This window comes from Notechis scutatus, chromosome 10, assembly GCF_049901735.1.
Source record: "Notechis scutatus isolate UNSWTSFEM ecotype Mainland chromosome 10, rNotScu1.2, whole genome shotgun sequence".
NCBI lineage: Eukaryota > Metazoa > Chordata > Lepidosauria > Squamata > Elapidae > Notechis > Notechis scutatus.
The window spans coordinates 19,798,706-19,805,000 of record NC_142018.1 but is presented as its reverse complement, the minus strand read 5'-3'; the positions used below and the strand labels follow the sequence as shown (position 1 = coordinate 19,805,000).

Sequence of the window (6,295 nt, the reverse complement as noted above, 5' to 3'; positions counted from 1 at the left end):
GTCAAGCTCAGTTGAGTAACATCTGATGCTCAGTGTAAATGTTGTTCCTCCAGTTCAAACTCAAACATTACAGAGAATTTCTTCCCCTCCTTCTCCTCCTTCCCCCTTTTCTTCTTCCTCTTCCTTTTGCTCCTCCTCTCCTTCTTCTTCTTGTTCTTCCTGTTCCTGTCGTCGTCGTTCTGTTCTTCTTCTTCTTCTTCTTCTTCTTCTTCTTCTTCTTCTTCTTCTTCTTCTTCTTCTTCTTCTTCTTCTTCTTCTTCTTCTTCTTCTTCTTCTTCTCCTCCTCCTCCTCCTCCTCCTCCTCCTCCTCCTCCTTCTCCTCCTTCTCCTCCTTCTCCTTCTCCTTCTCCTTCTTCTCCTTCTTCTTCCCCTTCCCCTTCCCCTTCCCCTTCCTCTTTTCCTCCACCTCCCTCCTCCTCCTCCTCTTTCGTTTGACCTAGAAGTCATTTGGGGCACCCCCATAAAGAATATTTACAAAAGTTGTTTATTTTAACGATAAGGTCACAAAACTAATCAATCAATAAACTACTACCACAAAAGTTGCCAAATCCTGCAGTTAGCTATGATTAAATTAACCCTGGCTTAACATGGTTATCAAGCAGGCAGTTCTCACTTATGCCTGATTTCGGGCCTTTACTATCAATAGGAGAAGACAGATTGGAGTAGGAACAATTGCTTGTTTCATTTGAATACATGATTTTTATCTGTTTAAGGACAAATGGATTCAGAAGAAAAGGTGTGAAACAGCCTAATTGACTTTTAACAACTTTTCTTTTCCCCTCCCCCTCCCATTTTAAACTGCATTTTCATTGTTTGTATAAAATTCATTCTGTGCCAAAGCTGTTAGGAGATACACATTTGTACGGTAGCAATAATGAGTGATAGTGTTTGAACGGAAAGAAGTTTGTCTTTATTAATCAAGGAAGGAAGAAAGGGGATGAAAATACAGCTTTCTGCTAAAGGATGACTAGGCCCATCAAAGAAATTGATAGGATCCGCACCTTGCTAATATCACTAGCACATTTAATTAGAACCACTCTCAAATCTTTCAATATTATGTGGATTGTTGAATGAAAACAAACCCACATGCTTTCAAGCATGGTTACGGGAGATGTTCAGCAAGGGGCATTGAAACTGAGATATGGTGATAGGAACAGAGGTTTGGACGAAAAAAGAAAAACAAGGACCCAGGCTGATCTTCATTCTGGAGTTGGGAATAGAATATCTTTTTCATGTTCAGGGGTATCATGTTCATGAGCCAGAGAAATTCCCTGAGAATGGGTTCCAGCACAAGTCGGCTCAGGAGACAAAAATCTCTTGTCCTGGAGACTGATCCATGTTGGGTCCTGCAACATTATCCTGGGACACGTATAGTCACTTTCATTTATGAATCCTCCTCCTCCTCCTCCTCCTCCTCCTCCTCCTCCTCCTCCCCTTCCTCTCCTCCTCCTCCTCCCCTTCCTCTCCTCCTCCTCCCCTTCTTCCTCTCCTCCTCCTCCTCCTCCTCTTCCCTTCCTCCTCCTCCTCCTCTCCTCCTCCTTCCAGAACAAAATGACTTCACCTTCTGACCACAAAATATTAAGAACACTTCCATCATTTCCACAGTGATTTAGTACCTGACTACCAGGGCCCATAAAATTATGAGCATCGCAGCATCCTCCATGGTCACATGTGCGAAACTGGATGCCTGGCAACAAGCATGTTGTTATGATCGGTTGCAGCATCCCAAGGTCGTGTGATTTCCATTGGAAACTTTCCTATAGAACTTCCAACAAGCAACGTCAACAGGGAAAGCCAGATTGGTTTAATAAGCGCATGATTCACTCAGCAACTGATCTTCTTAATAACCACATCAAGAAAAGAAAAAAAAAATTGTAAAATCAGGCATGACTCACAACAACCTAACAACCGCCCTTTGCTTAGCAATGAAAATTGTGTTCCTAATTGTCCTAAACTGAGGACTACCTACCTGTATTGTTTTTTCCTAGCATTAATGCCTACTTCAAGTCCAAATCTCAGAGAGTCGCGTCCAGCTACATTATGCTTGCAGACGGCTTTTAAAAAATAAGAGTTTCAACTGAGCTTTCCAAAATTCTTGAGGAAAAAAATAAGAACTCATTCTCCTTTCATCCTAAAGAAGAGAAAATCACTCTCCCTCACCATTCCGTGATGTACAATAAAAGAAAGACACCATTAAACAGCCCTCTTATCCCAGATATATATATATATATATATTTTGCCATAGGTGAGGTACAAATGGTGGCTTGTAACAATATGCTCATTGCCGTTAAAATAATTGCTCTCTTCCAGCCTGTTGAATTATCCCTCCATAATCAGTTGTGAATGCCACAGTTGTATTAAAATCAATTTCCGTATCTTTAGGAGCATGGGTTTCTCCTCTCTTCTTCTCTCTCCCATTTCTTCAGAGTTGTGTAATTAAAGCCAGTGAGTTTGTCTCACTATGAGAAAGAAGGATAATATTAATAAAAAAAATGCAGTAATACTTATTTTTAGGCAAAAAAATGTTCTCATAAGCCTCACTGAAATTCAAAGTGCAGAGAGAGAGAGAGAGAGAGAGAGAGAGAGAGAGAGAGATTGAAGATATATACACACACATGAATTGAGTTTAATGCAATAATTACAGTGGTTAGGCAATTGTGATTAAAAGGATTACAGACCAAAAAAAAAAAAAAAAATACAAGATTTGATGAGATAGGGAGTTACTACCAGCAGCTCACGAGAATGAAGTGGCTGGATTTTTATTTTATTGGGCAAATATTTGCTATTTGTGAACGATCGCTGGTACATATGTTAGTGTAGTTTTTGGTGTCTTGTTTAGTCATTTTTGGAGGGGGGGGGGACAGAAAAATCTGAGTTGAAAAGATGGTATGGCTAACCACGGAGCGACGAGGCTCTCCTAGTTATCCTTCTGTGCCTTTCACCAAAATCACTACATGCTAGTGATTGAGAAGGATGATGAAACCTATCCTTCAATATCCCATAATAATTGGCCTAAGATGGACTCAAAGGCAAATGTTTTTATCACTGTGACTTTCGAGTAGCTGAGCGGCAAGTTTAGGACATGTTCGGGAGATATTTCCATATTGCCGACAGAAAGAGATGAATATTGTCAGATCCACACATGAAGGTTTGGTTAAACGGATTTATTGCTAAAAGCCCCTGCACAGGAATCTCCTCAATTTACGATCAGCACCTGATTAGAGTCAAGTAAGAGTGAGTGGCTCACAAGGGGATTGGACTTGGTTCCCTTGTGGCTATGTCGGGATTCGAGGCTAACCCCCCTTTTCACTCTGTCTCCAAGTTCTGCCATTTCTTCACCTACAATATTGGCAAAGGGCTGCACTCAAAGCACATTTGTTCACTCACTGATATTAATACAGCAACCTCAGGGTGTTGGTACCAACAAGATTGAACTCCTGCTCAAATCCTAAGTGCTGAACAAAGAATCCTTCAGTCTTGAGAGTATAGAAGATGACCTTGATGAGACAGGCAAGATCTGTTAACAGAACAAGGAACAGAACAGGGTTTAAGTCCCAAATATGAGGAAAGAATGTGGAAGATACCTCCCTAATTCTCATGAGTATAAATGGGGGGCGAGGAGAGAGAGAGAGAGAGAGAGAGAGAGAGAGATAAACCACAATGAAAGATTCTGCTACTCTAGCCAATAAAAATAGTTTTAGTCTTCCTGAGGACATGTGATCTACTCAATATGACTGACATGGAAGGATTCTAAATTAAAAATCATGAATTCTCTATGTCTTCTGGCTCTATATTACCTAGATCTCCCCAAACCTTTCTTCCCCATTGAAAACAGAGGTCTTTGTACATCCTCCATCCACTGCTTCTTCTGATATATGAGTATCTTCAAGATCTTCCTGCTCTTCAACTTCTTCACCCTTAAACAAGATTTTGATTGGGTAACCCTTCAATGATACAATGCTTCCTGATAGAACTTTATTGAAGTGGAGAACCGTACGCAAATTGAGCCAGTTCGTTTTGCACATTTTTGTACCTTTTTGAATGCCAGTTAAAAGGCATCAGGCTAAAAACTGGGGGACTATGAGTTCTAGCTCTACCTTAGGCCGAAAGTCAGCTGGGTGACCTTGGGCCAATCACTTACTTTCAGCCCTAAAGATAAAGATTCCCCTCACACATCCATGCTAGTCATTTCCGGCTCTAGGGAACAGTGCTCATCTGTGTTACAAAGCTGAAGAGCCAGCGCTGTCCGAAGACGTCTCCGTGGTCATGTGGCCGGCATGACTAAATGCTGAAAGGCGCACGGAACGCTGTTCCCTTCCCACCAAAGGGGTCCCTATTTTTCTACTTGCATTTTTAACGTGCTTTCGAACTGCTAGGTTGGCAGAAGCTAGGACAAATAACGGGAGCTCACTCTGTTAGGCGGTGCTAGGGATTCAAACTGCCAAACTGCCAGCCTTTCTGATCGACAAGATCAGCGTCTTAGCCCCTGAGCCACCGCGTCCCTCTGACTTTAAGCCCTAGGAAGGAGGAAATGGCAAATCACTTCTGGGGTGGGGGGAAAACCTTTGAGGAACTTATTCAGACAGTCTCCAAGAACCAAATATCATTGAACGGAAGAAGAAGAAGAAGAAAAAATGTATAAAACAAACTCCACTGGATAACTACAGTACAATATTTATACCGGGATTTTCTAAGAATAACTACGTTCTGCTTTGTGAATTGTTTGTAATTGAGAAAGCAAATACATTTGCATCCAGAGGTGAGCTAGATAAATTTCACCCAAAATATTCACTGAGGTCCTGGTAAGCATGTTCTGGATATCAGACAATTGTTTTGGAAGAGAAGTTTGCTGTGAATTTGGGAACAGAGTTGTAATGTTTGTTTCTTCATCAGTTTGAAAAGCTAGAGGGGGAAAAAAAAAGCAGACTCAGGAATTATAGAGCATTTTTAAATTTAAGCATGGAAGCTTTCTTTTTCTTTTCTTTTTTTCTTCCTGGCTTCCAAGGAAAGATGATGAATTGCCCAAATTCCCAACTTATTCCCAGAAGACTATCAGTTCACACTTTTAAAAGCGCAGCTCTGAATGATTTACTGGAGCTGGTAATAGCTCACAGCTGCAATGGAGGAAATCTCGTGGCTGCTTTGCAAATTTATTTCGCTTCATCCACCATTCTTTCCTTGAAATACGTTAAATCCCTCATTCAGCTGGATTGCAAACAAACCCCTTGTCTGTTCCTCGGCCACCCGACATATTTAGTGCATCATATCCCAGGGAAGAGGGGGGGGGCTGACCCATACATTTTCTCCCCTTTCCCGTGTGTCTCTTTGTTTTGCTTTGAAAATGAGTGGATTTGTAATCGCTTCACCTTTTTGTTTTCTTCCTCCTCTTGCAGGAGGAACCCTCAGAAGAAATGTTGACGGCACGAGAGCCGAGTTGCAAAAGTCATCATTTCTCTTTCTAATGTAGAAAGCACATGTCCCAACCACATACGAAATCGATATTGGGTGAAGCTAAACCACCAATGGACAACCGTGATGTTTGCAGGCAGAGCGAAGTGCTGGGGGATGTGTTAACCTTGGCATGCAATCAAGTGGTCGATTTCAGAGTGATGGACGCCGTGGACCTCAATTTCACCAAGCCAAAAGTTTATTTGTTTATTTTTCTGTACATTTTTATTTTATTTTATTTGAAGTACATACAATTCATCTTCCATTTAATGGCGTGTCGTCTGCGTGTACATATCTTGTGCAATTACAATTAAAATGTACCTCCGTGTTCATTACTTTGGTATTAATTCTCTATTCTTATCTTATTCTTATCTTCTTAATATACATAATATCTCTATTACTATAACATTCCTCTTCTTAACATGTTTAATACTATAAACCTATTTTCTGTATTACACCAATCTATTAGCTATTCTAATATTTTCTAATCACATTTTCATCAGTAGGAATCTCTTCGCTTTTCCAATTTTGAGCAAATACAATTCTAGCTGCAGTTAATCCATGAATAATCAAATGTACTTTGTCTTTACTGTAAGTTTCAGGTAAGATCCCCAACAGGAATATTTCAAGCCAAAGATTATTTAGCAGGGAGAACAGAAGAGCCACTCAGGCCAACGGGAGTCTTAGCATGACATTCTGAAGTTGTCACCTCACTTACTGAAAGCGGCGGCAGCCAAAATAGAGATGGCAAAAAGCCAGGTTTCTCAAGGCCTAATCCAAAGCCGGTTGCAATTTCGTTAGCTTGCTGAAACTGGATTCCCAGTTTTCCTTGGAGCCAGCTTGTCAA

At 40.9% G+C, this 6,295-nt stretch overlaps 1 non-coding gene across 1 annotated transcript in view; it reads left to right on the top strand.

The window, feature by feature from the left end:
• LOC113422461 (uncharacterized) overlaps nucleotides 1–5,783 on the top strand; it is a 29,714-nt gene extending 23,931 nt beyond the window's left edge. The window contains exon 3 of the transcript XR_015750731.1: nucleotides 5,394–5,783. This is a non-coding gene — a transcript (uncharacterized LOC113422461). The remainder of the gene's footprint in view (nucleotides 1–5,393) is intronic.
• The last annotated feature ends 512 nt before the right edge of the window (nucleotides 5,784–6,295 follow it).